The sequence below is a fragment of the Coptis chinensis genome, chromosome 9 (genome assembly GCF_015680905.1).
Source record: "Coptis chinensis isolate HL-2020 chromosome 9, ASM1568090v1, whole genome shotgun sequence".
In the NCBI taxonomy this organism is placed as follows: Eukaryota; Viridiplantae; Streptophyta; class Magnoliopsida; order Ranunculales; family Ranunculaceae; genus Coptis; species Coptis chinensis.
Window position 1 is genome coordinate 44,198,096 of NC_141464.1, and position 14,842 is coordinate 44,212,937.

At 34.5% G+C, this 14,842-nt stretch overlaps 1 non-coding gene across 1 annotated transcript; it reads right to left on the minus strand.

Annotated features, from left to right (window-relative positions):
• Positions 1-3,344: 3,344 nt before the first annotated feature.
• On the minus strand, positions 3,345-3,453 carry LOC147476199 (small nucleolar RNA R71). The gene has a single exon (XR_015209949.1). It is a non-coding gene; the product is annotated as a small nucleolar RNA R71 (small nucleolar RNA).
• Positions 3,454-14,842: the final 11,389 nt, after the last annotated feature.

The window sequence follows — 14,842 nt, forward strand, 5'->3', positions numbered from 1 at the left end:
TGCTTCGCTTATGAATAGCGTCTTGTTTACGCGTGTTCAGTGTATATAACAAGTTAGAACACTGAAAAACTTGAAAAATCGGGTTCAAACAAACCCGTGGAAATCCGACAAAATTGAAATTTGAGGGCGCTGGGCGCCTCTCCTTCAAGCAATGATGCGCTCAATGTAAACTTTGAGTTCCAGTGATTTGAGTGCAGATCGCACTCGGTTTGGGCGCGGGTCGCGCTCAGGGCTCCAGGCGTGTGTGCGCGGGTCATGCTCCTTTGGGGCGAAGGTCCGTGATAAGTGCTCAAAAGTAATGATTTATAACCCCAATTATGTGTATGTTAGTCTCCATTTTATATTTAAATATTCTAATATGATGCAATTTGAGTTTTTGTAGGTCAAAGAACCTTAATATGAAATATGGAGGGAAAAGAAGTCAAACAAGTCAAAAAGGAGTAACTGGAAATTACAGCTAAAGCCTAAGGCAAAAATGTCATATTTGTCTCTATAAGTGCCAAGCCTAATGGGACTCTAAAAGAGGATAATAATTGAGTTAGAAGAGTCTTCAATCTGATCTCAAAGCCTTAATTTCGACTTCATAGGAAGATGAGATCAACATGGAGAAGAAGTCAGAGTTTCACAAGAATTAGGAAACTGAAAGCTGTCAGAAGCTGCAACTTGGGAAATAGCCTGCAGGGCAAAGTGGACCACATCCAACTTTGGTCCAACCGAATTTAACTTTTCAAAGATTTCTTCTAGAAAGATTACAGAGAGTTTGACACCAAATAAACATAAGATTCGGATCTCTATCCAGACGAGCATGTAAGCCAATATATAAGGCACAAAAACCTCAGTTTACATCATCTAGGAAATTTAGTGTTTACAACTTAGATCTAGAATTAAGAGAGAAGAAAGTTCAGACCTTTTCACCATTAATAACTATAAAGATTATTCTTTTTCATATTGTGTTCATAACATAGTATGAGGGGCTAATCTCCCTTCTCTTGGGAGGGGAGATGAAGCCTTTTTCGTATGTTTTAGTTTAGTTATTCTTCTATCATGTTTTAGTTTAAATCTCTCATTGAGTTTCTTCTTATTCATCCATTGATCTAACGCTCCTATGGAGGTTAGGAGGTCTTAGGGTAATTCAAGATTGTGTAGAGCCAAATACCACAAACCCTAGATTCTTTTCTTCTAGTTTTTAGTATTCTAGTGTGATGATTGGATTCTTTATGGCACCTCAATTAGTTGTATGGTTAATGCCACATGTGGATTTTCCATGGCACCTAGAGTTGTATATTGAATGTCACTTAAAGCACAATTTGGTTAGATAGAAGATATCCTTGGAGATTGAAGAAGTATTTGATGGAAAGATAGAAAGCACGTTGAAAGCCACATATTATCATCATGGTTATGAGCATAAGGTTTGTAGGTATGGTGAGTTTCTATTGGTGATTTATAGTAAGCATGATAGATAGATCTATTAGACTAATTCTATGATTTTGGTGGATTCATCTCTCCCAAGATATTCTCTCTCTTGATTCATATTCATATATTTAATTTAGTTTAGTTTATGCATAGTTTAAATCTCAAATCAAATCAATTATATATTCATCATTACTTAGCCACATCTTTTACTTGCATCCATTAGAGTAATTTAGATTAGAAATTTCTATCATCATCACTTAATTATTTAGAGTAGGATTGATACCTTGCTAGCCACTATACTAATCAATATTTAATAGGCTAAGTAAGATTTGCAAAAGATACGTAACACAAACAACGACACGAATAATAACGTGTTGTGTGCGTTTTCAATGGTGCCGCTGCTCCTCTAAATTGATTAGGTGGTAGAATATTTAATTTAGATTACTTTAATTTAGGAATTCATATAGTATAAATTGCATATTTAGCATAATTAGATTAATTTAGCATAATTCAATTAGATTTGCATAGTAGAAAGTATTTTCATAAAGTTTTATATTTGTTTAACAGAAAAGAACAGTACAGAATACATATTTATAAATTTCAAAAAATTCTGAAATTTTACAGAGTTGATCTGTACAGTATCAGTAATTTATTGGAATTATTTCGAAACTTTAGTATTTGTCTTACCTGGGTAACTAACATCGTCTTTGCAGTAACCCATTTTTAGTTTTCAGGACGCAAGCATCTGTAAAAACAGTCGAGCAGAGTTATTTGCACAATATAAAAAATTCTAAATTTTTTACAGGAGGAACCATGATTTGTCAGGAGCTTCCAGTAAAAATTTGAGTAATTTTTTACCTGTTTTGACCACTTAACTAGTTGCTTGTTTTCACTGTGTTTCTGCAGCTTTTCAGGACCAAGGTCTCTAGAAGAACAGTCGAGAAGAAGGATTTATAAAATTCTAAATAATCCAAACTTTTTACAGGATCATCCCTGACATGTCAGGAGACTCCAGTAAAAATTTCGTGATTTTTAGTGCTCTTTTACGTATTTATTTAATCGATTGTTTACAGTGTATGCAGAAAACTTCTTCACTGGACTCTGCAGGATTTAACAATACAGAAGAGGAACTTAGCAAGCTCTGATTGCTCTGAAATTTTACAGGCTACTTCCTGGACGTATCAGATAGCAGCTATAAAAATTTCAAAATTTTTGAACTTGTTTTGCTTGCTGTAACAGTAAGTGCTTCTCTTCCACCGTGAATCCCCTGTTAGCGGTCTCATAATTAGCATTAATAGTTAGCATCATATAGTTTGATAATATAATTTAGTTAATTAAGTGCATATTAGATTATTTTATATAGCTTTATTATCTAGTGCATGAAAACTTGGTTTTGTGATTCACCTAAATAAAGCGTTTAATCAGAAGAGCTAATTCTTGTAACAATCTTCCAATTCTGGTTTTGGAGGAGACCACACCATCAAACTCAGGATCTGATTCTGATTCTGAAACACACACACCACTAGTAAACTTAGAGGATACACTAGAGAGAGTACCATTAGCCGCCATGGCTGATCAAAGAATTCTTAGCACCTTGTTTCAACCTATCGCGGTTTAACCACCGAACTGGATAGTGATGCCCGACAATAACAATAACTATGAGATTAAGCCCACCATTCTTAATATGTTGGCAAGATATTATGGAAAAACAAATGAAGAACCACATAATCATCTGAGTAAGTTCTTGATCATATTAAGTACTTTTAAAGCACCTCATCTTTCCCCTGAAGAGACTAGATTAAGGTTGTTCCCATTGACTTTTGAGGATGCCACACTACGTTGGTATAAATCCCTACCCTCTAATTCTATAACTACTTGGGAGCAACTATCACAAAAGTTTATGAAACAATATTACCCTTTACATAAAACTGAAGCCATGCAATTGGCTATTTCAACTTTCAAAGGAAAACCTAATGAAGAGTTTCATACAACATGGGATAGATTTAATGATTTACTTGTCCGCTGTCCACATCATGGCTTTGACATACTTAATATAGTACATTACTTTATAAAAGGTCTTTCACCTATGAACCGTCAGTTAATTGAATCAATGAATGGAGGAAGATTTACTAGTCTTACTCCTGATGAAGCATACACTTTTTTGCAAAAACTTTTCGAGAGTTCTAAGGATTGGGCCAATAGTAGTGATCATGGGGACATGGCACGGGTAGATGGGGGGACAAGTTTTAATAAACCAGGTATGTATGAGGTTAGAAATGATGGTGATCAAGAATTAAAAGCCACATTAGTTAGTTTAACCACAGGAATCGAAAACTTAAACAAGAAATTTGATTCATTCACTTTAAACCCTCCAAAGAATAATCAACCTCAACAAGCAATGAGTGCCAATAAATTTTTGTGAAAGTTGTTTCGCCACAGACCATGATACACTAATTTGTCCAGTTTTTGTTGCCATAACTTTAGTAATAACTATAACCAAGATCCACGAAATAATTATCAATGGAGACAGAACATGTCTCCACAGCAAAACCAATATGGTTTTCAAGGTAATCAAGGGAACAATAGGCAACAATACATGAATAATAGAAGCGCGGTAGCACCTTCTCCACAGTATTACCCACAACAACAACAACAACAACAACAACAACAAACAAACTTGAACAGAGAATTAACCATTGATCCTATGGCTAATTACCAAACCCAACCCAACACCATAGATGAAACCATGAAAGCTTTAGCCACCAAGACCGAGAATGAATTCAAAAGGATTGACCAAAAATTTGATGTTATGACTCAACAGATAAGCCAACAATTCAATCAGATACTAGCTAGTCTAGCTGAGAGACCCAAAGGAACCTTACCAAGCCAACTGAACAAAACCCAAAAGGTAGAAATGTTTATCAAGTTGAAACCACCCCTTCATCCGCACTCCACACAGGCAGTTAACTCAATATCTACCCTTAGGTCGAGGAAAGAAAGTAGATAACAAAGTTGACATACCTGATTCTGATGAAGTTGTTATAACAAAAGATAAGGAAAAGCCAGTTGAAACTGAGAAAACCAAAGAGCAGGTAACTGAAAAAATTCCACCCGCACCATTCCCTTATAGGTTAAAAGATAACAAAATGGAAGCACAATATAATGAGATCATGAATATTTTTAAAAATCTACATATCAATATTCCTTTTTTAAGTGCAATTAAACAAATACCTTCATATGCAAAATTTATAAAAGACCTAGTAAATAAGAAAACAAATATTCCTAAGGACGCTTTTATTGCACAAAGTTGTTCATCCTTTCTACAGAACAAAGCCATAGTAAAACATAAGGACCCCGGTAGTCCTACAGTTACGTGTAAAATAGGAGAGGACTACACTGATCAAGCATTATTGGATTTAGGTGCTAGTGTGAATTTGTTACCTTACTCAGTCTATAAACAACTAGGGTTAAAAGACTTGAAACCAACAAATGTTAGACTACAGTTAGCTGATAGATCTATTAAGATTCCACAAGGAGTAATAGAGGATATGATTATCAAGGTCTCTGATTTTTATTACCCCGTTGATTTTATAGTTCTTGACACTTTACCTACAAATGGAAACCAAATTCCTATCATCTTGGGTAGACCATTCTTAGCTGCAGCAGTAGCTTTAATTAATTGTAGGAATGGGAACATGTCTATCACTTTCGGGAATATGAGAGTAGATGTAAACATATTTACACTATTTAGAAACCCTGACGATGATACGGAAAAGATGGATGATCTATGTGTAGTACACACAATAGCTAATAAAAGTTTTAGGAACACTCCTACAAAGATCCATTTTTATCATGTGTGTCACAATTAGGCATGAATTATAACAAGGATAGTGTTATACACCATATTAATACATTGCTAGACACTGGTCAACCTCATACAAAAATAGAAGACATTCGAGCATCTTTATGTCAAGCTACTTTTAATCGTAGATTTATCAAAGATTTAATTAAGATGACTCGCCCTCTACTAAAATGTATAGGCCACGCATGGAAAAGAAGAAAGATAAAAAGAGCAAAAATTGGATTACAAACAAGTTTTAAGTCTAGGGAATCTGACTATAAAAGACCCACAAATTTAAAAAAATTAATTACCTAAGCTAGTTAGGGGGGTAACCTTAAGTTTCCCCCCTCTGTGTCGGCTGGCGACATTAAACGTAGCGCTTATGGGAGGCAACCCAAGTAGTTTAAATATATAGTAGCTCATGACAAGAAAATCGAACAAAAATAAAATAAAATAGATGCGTACCTGAATATGTGCTGAAAATATAAATCTAAAGAATTCGGTGAGTTGATGATTCTTGAGCTTTTTATATTTCCAACTGTGAATAGCTTTCTCCAAATCCAATTCAAACAATGATAGATGACTAGGGAAGTTCCAATATAATTAGGAAGACTAAACATTTTCGTACAAAGAAAGAAGAGAGAGTCAGGTAGTCTATAAAATTCGAGTTCAAAAAGGAATAGAAATCTACCCAGCGTCAGGAAGCTGTAGCTTCCCGATTATGACTAGTAGAGACGTGGAGTACTTCTGAAAGTTTTCCTATAAAGCCATATTTTGTAGCGTCTCTTGCGTTCACTACTTCAACACTTTCTACATCTCTGTATTCTCTATCCCATCACCACAAAAGGTTCGGGAAGGAGCTTTAAGTATCAAGAGCACAGAGAATTAATCTATTTTTACTCATTATTGTATAGTATATGGAAGAGTTTACGTAGAAGTTAATTTTATTTTCTACTATCATGGGACTAGTTGCTTTTAATTTCTTAAAATATCAATAGTTTATAGAGTGAGTGATTAGTTTTTATGAATAAGAATTAAATTGATATGAGCTAAAAAGTGTATGCGCGATGCATATATATGTTAAGTTGTGCTTTAGTAAGGTGGAATTCTTCTCCATTACAGACTAGCTCTCTATTCCTGACCAATAAGTTAGAATCCCACCTTGTTTTGAATCCCAATCCTAGTCAAACTCTCTATAATCGATTTTGGGCCTAAAAACTAAAAAAAAAAACCCAACAACTAAAAAAAAAAAAAATAAAAATAAAACGTTTTCTTCCTTTTCCAGCCGCACCCACCACTCTTTCTTCTTCTTCCAGACACACTTCCAGCCGCATCCATCACCAGACGCACCCTTCCAGCCGCATCCATCACAAATAACAACCACCTCATCACAATTTAACTCCACCCATCACCAGACGCACACTTCCAGCCCTATCCAAGACGTTCAACACTTGCTCACCGGCAAGATCGACCGCCGGTCAATTACCAATTTGGACGTCCTAATTTCCATATTAACCGCGATGCCTACTTATCACCGCTAAGCTTTGGTTATGGGTGGTTGAAATTCTGGATTTGAATTCGTTTTTCAGTTTTTTTTTTCTTTTATTGGTTGGCTGTTGAATGAGGAGAATGGGAAAAACGTGAAGGTATTTAGGGGTATTGGCTGTGAAGAAGGAATGGTGCCGTAGTTAGGCTTGAAAATTTTCAGAGAAACAAGGTTTTTGTGTACAGGACGATTTTTTTTTTACTGAGCAACTATTTGCAATATTTGTCCTGTGGTGTTGTTGTGTTATCTTACCCTCTCTTTTGGCCATACGCATTACGACAGCTCGAGGACAAGTTCGCAAACAGTTGAACATGACGACCGAACGAAAAATTCAGGCAGAACTCTGTTATGGAGAATTGTTTGATAATAATGACATGAACGGATTTTTTTAAAAACAAGAATGCGAAAATCGCTGTTGGGATTGTTTCTTTTATTCTAAGGGGACAAATGTCACGAAGATATTCTTTGATGTTTTTATGATTGTCGAATCGATTATGAGAAGGCGAGTGGCCTGGGAAAATGGAATTGTATTGGGATAATCAATCCGAACTTATTAACTGATTTTCTGGTAGAGAAATTTGGACTCTCGCAGTTCTGCATTTTCTTAATAAATATTTTTGATTACTCGTGTACTTGATTGTCTAATATGGCTTTATTTATTTTACGATAGACAAATCTTGTATTCCGTGCAACAATGAAACTATTGATTTATTATTATTATTAATTATTATTATTATTATTCATTGTTTAATTTTTAATTTTTATTTTTCAGTCATGGCATTTGTACATGTGACTCATGTATTCCACTTTAGCATTTTTTCTCTACCTTTTTAGAGACGTATCACTCTACAGATTGAGCACATGACAAATATTTAGTCGTTGTAGTAATTATTGATCCTTATAAATCATCACTCTTATTTGTTTTGTTAAGGATATAAATTCTACAGATTTTAGCTGATGTAATTTTGCACGCATTTAAGGTAATATCCCTCCTTCTTTGATTATTTCAATTATGGTAAGCTTTCAGTTATTTTATTTAGTCATTGAGGACAATGCCTAATTTAGTTAGGGGGGTGAGAATTAAAATTTGGTAATATTTTAATTACAATATTTGGAAAGTTTATATGTGAATTATGGTGATTCTAGGTGAAAAGTATATTTTTATCGTTTAAACTGGCTAAGGAAATTGGAAATTATAAGTCATGACCAAGATTAGTAAGACTTTTAGACTAAGTTTCTATTACTAGAAATAGATCTAACTGATAAAAGTCTTAGTCTAGAGTAAGTTCATATAATACACCACTAGAGGAATTTCAAATGAAAGAGCAACTTAAACTTCTACCAAACTAGAAGATTAGTACAAAGACTTGACCTGTGAGATTTGAGCCTTTCAATTTTAATTTCTTGGAGAGTCTTTACGTAAATCTGAGTCCAAGTTGACTCAACCATTTTTCAGTGCTTAAATTCGTTGTGTAGCCTCATTTATTCTTGATTTGGTCAATCACGAGGTGGCATCAACTGGGGAGATAGCCATTAGGTCTTGTAGTCTATTCATAGCGGAATATCATACTGATAAGTCAAGTAGTGAACCAATCAGCCTTTATCCCACTTAGTAGGATTATCATGTTAACCACTTTTGAGCCTTATATATTAAACCTTTTATTCTTAAACCAATCATCTCAAACCCAACTCCAGATAAGGAGTATATCCCATATTATTAGCCTTTATCCATATTTCTGAGGATTTCTAAAGAACTAAAGAGAAATCTAGAACGAAGAAGATTTTGAAGGAAAATTTACCAAAGTCAAATGAAGAAAATCATTCCTTTTGCTCAAAGAAAAAAAAATAATAAAATAAAGAAGAAAAAAAAATAAATAAAGAAAAAATAAATAAATAATTGAGCAAAAGTAGTGATAGAGTTCAAGTGTTGCAGTCTACAAGTTAAGAAAATTCCAAGAAGGTCAAAAGCACAAAGTCTTTAGTATATTCTCAGAAATTTTTGAATCATTTTTACCCTTTTCTTGTTAACCTGTCCTAAGCCTTGTTTTAATCCCAAACTTATCACTAAAGTATGATATGAAGTGTACAATAGGTGAGAGGATGCTAAAGTGAAGGACCCGACTCTTCAAATGTGATTGACATTCTTTCCATGAGACTTTATTTATATATTTGCAAATTTCCGTCTTTCTGACTAAATATGTTGGATGCTCTACTTTTTACTCATTTCCCTGCATATAGAGGTAAAATAGAAAACTTATCTGAGAGAGATTTTCTTGTGAGTATATGAAATGGTGAGATTTGAAGTCGAAATACTAATCCAAAGGTGAGATAGAAATTCCGTTGCTTGGAAAAGAGAAAGGAATCAAAATGGTTAAAAATGAATAAGCTCTAATTAGGATGATTAGTCAGTCTTTTCTATCTTTATGAATAGAACCTTAGCCTAATATTTTTGATTTAGACATTTTAACTGAAAAAGTTGTTTTCTCTAGATTTCACCATAGTTCATATGTAAAATTGATTTTGTGGGTATATCAATTGAAAACCCTCACGAGGCTATAACTCGTCTTTTAAGGGTAACTTAAAGGTTTAAGGCCTTGTTGCATATGGTAAATGCAACCGTGATGCCTGCGAAAGTGAGTTAGTTTATTATTTAATTAGTATTGTTAGTTTTGAACACTTCTCTAGTATACCACATATTTGCTAAGAGACTAGCAAAATGCTAGTTGGGGGTTGTGATAAGTGTGCAAAAGTAATGATTTATAACCCCAATTATGTGTATGTTAGTCTCAATTTTATATTTAAATATTCTAATATGATGCAATTTGAGTTTTTGTAGGTCAAAGAACCTAAAAATGAAATATGGAGGGAAAAGAAGTCAAAGAAGTCAAAAAGGAGTCCTTTGGGAATGACTAAAAGCCTAGGGCAAAAATGTCATATTTGTCTCCATAAGTGCCAAGCCTAATGGGACTCTAAAAGAGGATAATAATTGAGTTAGAAGAGTCTTCAATCTGATCTCAAAGCCTTAATTTCGACTTCATAGGATAATGAGATCAACATGGAGAAGAAGTCAGAGTTTCACAAGAATTAGGAAACTGAAAGCTGTCAGAAGCTGCAGCTTGGGAAATAGCCTGCAGGGCAAAGTGGACCACGTCCAACTTTTGTCCAACCGAATTTAACTTTTCCAAGATTGCTTCTAGAAAGATTACAGAGAGTTTGAAACCAAATAAACATTGGATTTGGATCCCTATCCAGACGAGCATGTAAGCCAATATATAAGGCACAAAAACCTCAGTTTACATCATCTAGGAAATTTAGTGTTTGCATCTTAGATCTAGAATTAAGAGAGAAGAAAGTTCAGACCTTTTCACCATTAATAACTATAAAGATTATTCATTTTCATATTGTGTTCATAACATAGTATGAGGGGCTAATCTCCCTTCTCTTGGGAGGGGAGATGAAGCCTTTTTCGTATGTTTTAGTTTAGTTATTCTTCTATCATGTTTTAGTTTAAATCCCTCATTGAGTTTCTTCTTATTCGTCCATTGATCTAACTCTCCTGTGGAGGTTAGGAGGTCTTAGGGTAATTCAAGATTGTGTAGAGCCAAATACCACAAACCCTAGATTCTTTTCTTCTAGTTTTTAGTGTTCTAGTGTGATGATTGGATTCTTTATGGCACCTCAATTAGTTGTATGGTTAATGCCACATGTGGATTTTCCATGGCACCTAGAGTTGTATATTAAATGTCACTTAAAGCACAATTTGGTTAGATAGAAGATATCATTGGAGATTGAAGAAGTATTTGATGGAAAGATAGAAAACACGTTGAAAGCCACATATTATCATCATGGTTATGAGCATAAGGTTTGTAGGTATGGTGAGTTTCTATTGGTGATTTATAGTAAGCATGATAGATAGATCTATTAGACTAATTATATGATTTTGGTGGATTCATCTCTCCCAAGATATTCTCTCTCTTGATTCATATTCATATATTTAATTTAGTTTAGTTTATGCATAGTTTAAATCTCAAATCAAATCAATTATATATTCATCATTACTTAGCCACATCTTTTACTTGCATCCATTAGAGTAATTTAGATTAGAAATTTCTATCATCATCACTTAATTATTTAGAGTAGGATTGATACCTTGCTAGCCACTATACTAATCAATATTTAATAGGCTAAGTAAGATTTGCAAAAGATACGTAACACAAACAACGACACGAATAATTACGTGTTGCGTGCTTTTTCAGTGCGCTCCGTGTATTTTTTCCGAGGAACTTTCAATTGCTGAAACGGACGACCACAGTTAGAATCAAACAAGGGTGGGTGGGTGAAATGGGACTTTAAGAAGAGTACTTATACTACGAAAACAATGCAAAAGTGAACTAAGATGGCAGCGGCGCCATTTGATATAATGTAAAACGCTAGTTTTACCAATAAATAAAGCTCGCGAGAACTCTTTCCGCTAGTAAAACTAGAACTAACTTTGTGCCTAATTTATCAAAGATTTCTACTCTCAATCCTATTGAGATATAGTGGAGTAGATGATTCGTTCCACTCCTAGTTCTTTCACATGTAATATTTTTGAAGTCTAATCAATTTTAACATAAGTCTAATGAGAGATTTACAAATTATATACTACGATGCAACTACCCACGAGATACGACTAATTAACTATGGAATGCTTCATTGATTCTATGATAAGGAATTAGGGGGGATTGATTCCACCTTAACTCAACTTAACTTACTAACGACGAATCATCATAATCCAAATTGAACTGCTACGCAGAACAATTGGTTATTCCTAATCCCTAATTACACATGGCACTTCTACCAATTCATAATTAGCATGTGAACGATTAAACCCATTCTCATAGTGAATTAATCGTTTCAAGAGTGGAATAGAAATTACGAAGACTCTACGATAATCGGAATCAAGCTTTCATCAAGGCTTCTCAACCCCCTCTAATGGAGGTTTAGCCGAGAATCATTATGCAATCATTTTCGATATGAAATTGAATACAACATAATATAAAGATTCTAACTTTATGAATTTTAACTAAACAATAATCCAACCCGAAATCAATAACTACAAAATGAATAACAAATAATAAATGAAATTAGATCTAACAAATTTAAATGACAAAATTGAATTTGATCAATAATAAACTATTTTATTTATCTAATAAAGCAATAACAATATTTTAAAGGTTTAATCTAATACAAGGAATGAAATGAAACTAAACTTAATTAAAAACCATTAAAACTAGATCTAGAAGCTATTCTAATGGCTACTTTCTATCCTAAGCTCCCAGATATCTTAAGAGTTAAGTCTTCTTTGTTGATAAGGAGGAAATCAGATCCAAAATCGTGCATGGGCTTGGAGCCATGTTTTGGGCCGGAAAATCGGGCCCAAAACCCAATTTCTTCAGTCCAAAAAGGGCTCTTCAGCTGGATTCGGTTACAATAGACTTTTAGTCCACTTCTACTCCTCTAATTGGGCCAAAGCTTGAACCATTGGAAAGCTCTTTTCGACCCGGTCGTTTTGACATAAGGTAGGCCCAATTCCAAGGTCTGAGTTCAAAGATACGGTCTTTGGAAGTTCTACTGACTTTGTGCACTATTTCTGCCCGCGTGGACTTTGACTTTTCAAGGTCTGAGTAGGCTTTAGAAAGGCTTTGTCATCTTGAATCTTGGCCTTTAATCACAGAACTCCTTAGCAACCAACTATTGCTCCTTTATCTCATCAAAGTGGCACATTTCTGCACATAATTGACTTTGAAGCCTGAAACGCATAAAAACACGTAATCAGTATTAACTCCTAATTATTACTCATATAATTGGTCTAAACGTATGATTGTTAAGGGGTTAAAACTACAGTTTTGGGCTCTTATCAAGAGCCTACCCCTGTAGAGGTACCAGTTAAACCACAACCTAAGAAACAAAAAGCCAAGGTTAAACATCCTATTAATCATTATGCTAAATATAGAGAGAAACCACCGTTTCCCCAGAGATTAGCAATGTTAACTAAGGATATGAATTTCGATGAGATTAGGGCAGTTTTAAAAAATCTAACGATAAACCTTCCTTTTCTTGAAGCGATAAAAAAAATTACCTCACCATGCTAAGTTTCTTAAAGAGTTGTGCACTACTAGGCGTAAGACAAATATTCCTAAAGACGCCTTTTTAACTGAACAATTTCCAACTTTAACGAAACACAATGGAATTGTTAAGTACATGGATAGAAACAAACTTTGCTACAGACAACATGTCTAAGTATGGTGCGACACTAGCTGCTGGAACCAAAATTTGGTGAAATGGAGGACAAGACTTTCTAAGGGTGAAGGATCCATATACTACCTACTTGCTTTGTAACTTGAAATTACGATCTTACTTATCTCTTGTAATCAAAATGTAACTCTATTTTATTCATTAATCAATTACCTTTAAGCAAAAAATTAGAGGATAATCTCTTGAAGCCATTAGTGAAGAAGAAGCTTTCTCTTTAGTTTGTTGAATTGAATTTCAATTTTAGTTGATTCATTTAGTTGGTTGTTTTACTTATTCGGACTAATGATTCGGTATTTATAAATTTACAAAATTATTTTGTTCTTTCCCCATTGCTTTTACAATTAATAGTTCAATTGTTATTCCAATTCTTATATATATTTGTTACACCTATTTCACAAGGTGAAGTTACATTCGCAATATTTATTTTCCATTATTTATTTGGAGAAAAATATTAATGAAGCGTGGCTTTGAAAGACAAGTTTGTTTAATAGAAGCAAAGTGCAAAATTTGTAGTGTTTGCATTGTATATGGTTTCCTGTACAGCGGCTTGTTTAGAGCAAAGTTGAATCTACAGAAGCTTCTTCAAATTTGAACCCCAATGAATTACCAAAGCCTTAAAACAAGAACATCAAAAGTCAAAGATGGAATTTAAGGAAAAAAAAATCTAGTCTAGGACCTTCATCTTCGGAAGGGAGTAAGACGGGTAGAAATCTCCTTTGATACCTTTCTTCATTTTTGTTAAAAAAGGGAAGACAAAACGAATATATTATGTATAAAAGCCAAGATGGATATGTGGAAAAAGTAAAAACTATGTTTTATGATAAGGGGAGAAAGAGAATTTTTTTTTTTTTTTATTATTATATTTAGTTGAGTTTGTAAGAATGGAAATAGAGGAAGAGGAGGAGATGAGGAATAAATGTTTGGTTTGTGGAGGGAATGGGAGAAATATATCCACTGATTTTGGGTTCAATTTGAAAAAAAAATGTGAAAATGACGAAACTACCCCTATCCATTTGTTTTGTTATTTAGAATGTTTTTTTTGCAACAATTAAGCTAGGGTTAGGCAAACCCCCACCTGTATTCCTCCTCAAAATTTTCTTAAGTACATTTGGCCAGTTGCATCCTCATTTACAAGACTTTGTGTTACTTAGTCTAAGGGGGGCACCAAATGAATAGTGGAACAGCTATTTTCCTAGTTAAGACTAGCTACGTAATCAGCCACTCTATTACCTTCTCGGAACACATGTGAGAAGGTAATTGTATGAACAAGAATACACACCACTAAGATCCTATGTCTTGGTCTCTCTCTCTCTCTCTCTCTCTTTCTTATTTTTTTTTCTCTATTTCCCCCTCCCCTTTTTTTTCTCTTTTTACTGTTCCCTTTCATATCACCATCCCATCTCTCTCGTCCCTTGATCTTTTCCTCATCCTCTGGTCCACCTCCACACACCTGTCCCTTTAGGGTTCCGCAGCCCGACTTCGGTACTCCCCACCCCTTTTCCCTTACGTTGCCTCTTCTTTGACTCTGACCACTCGGTTCTCACATGCTTCTGTACGGCCTGACCACTTTTATAAAGCCATGGCCTCGATCCAGTGTTTTGTGTCTCCCTTTTCTTATACTACTTTGGGTCAGTAGACATGCCACCTCAGTATTCCAAAAAGGGGTTGATACAGATGCCCCCTCTCGGTCCGCGAATCCGAATGGATTCGTGGGCCGAGACTCCTCAGCTGTCAGACTACTGAGT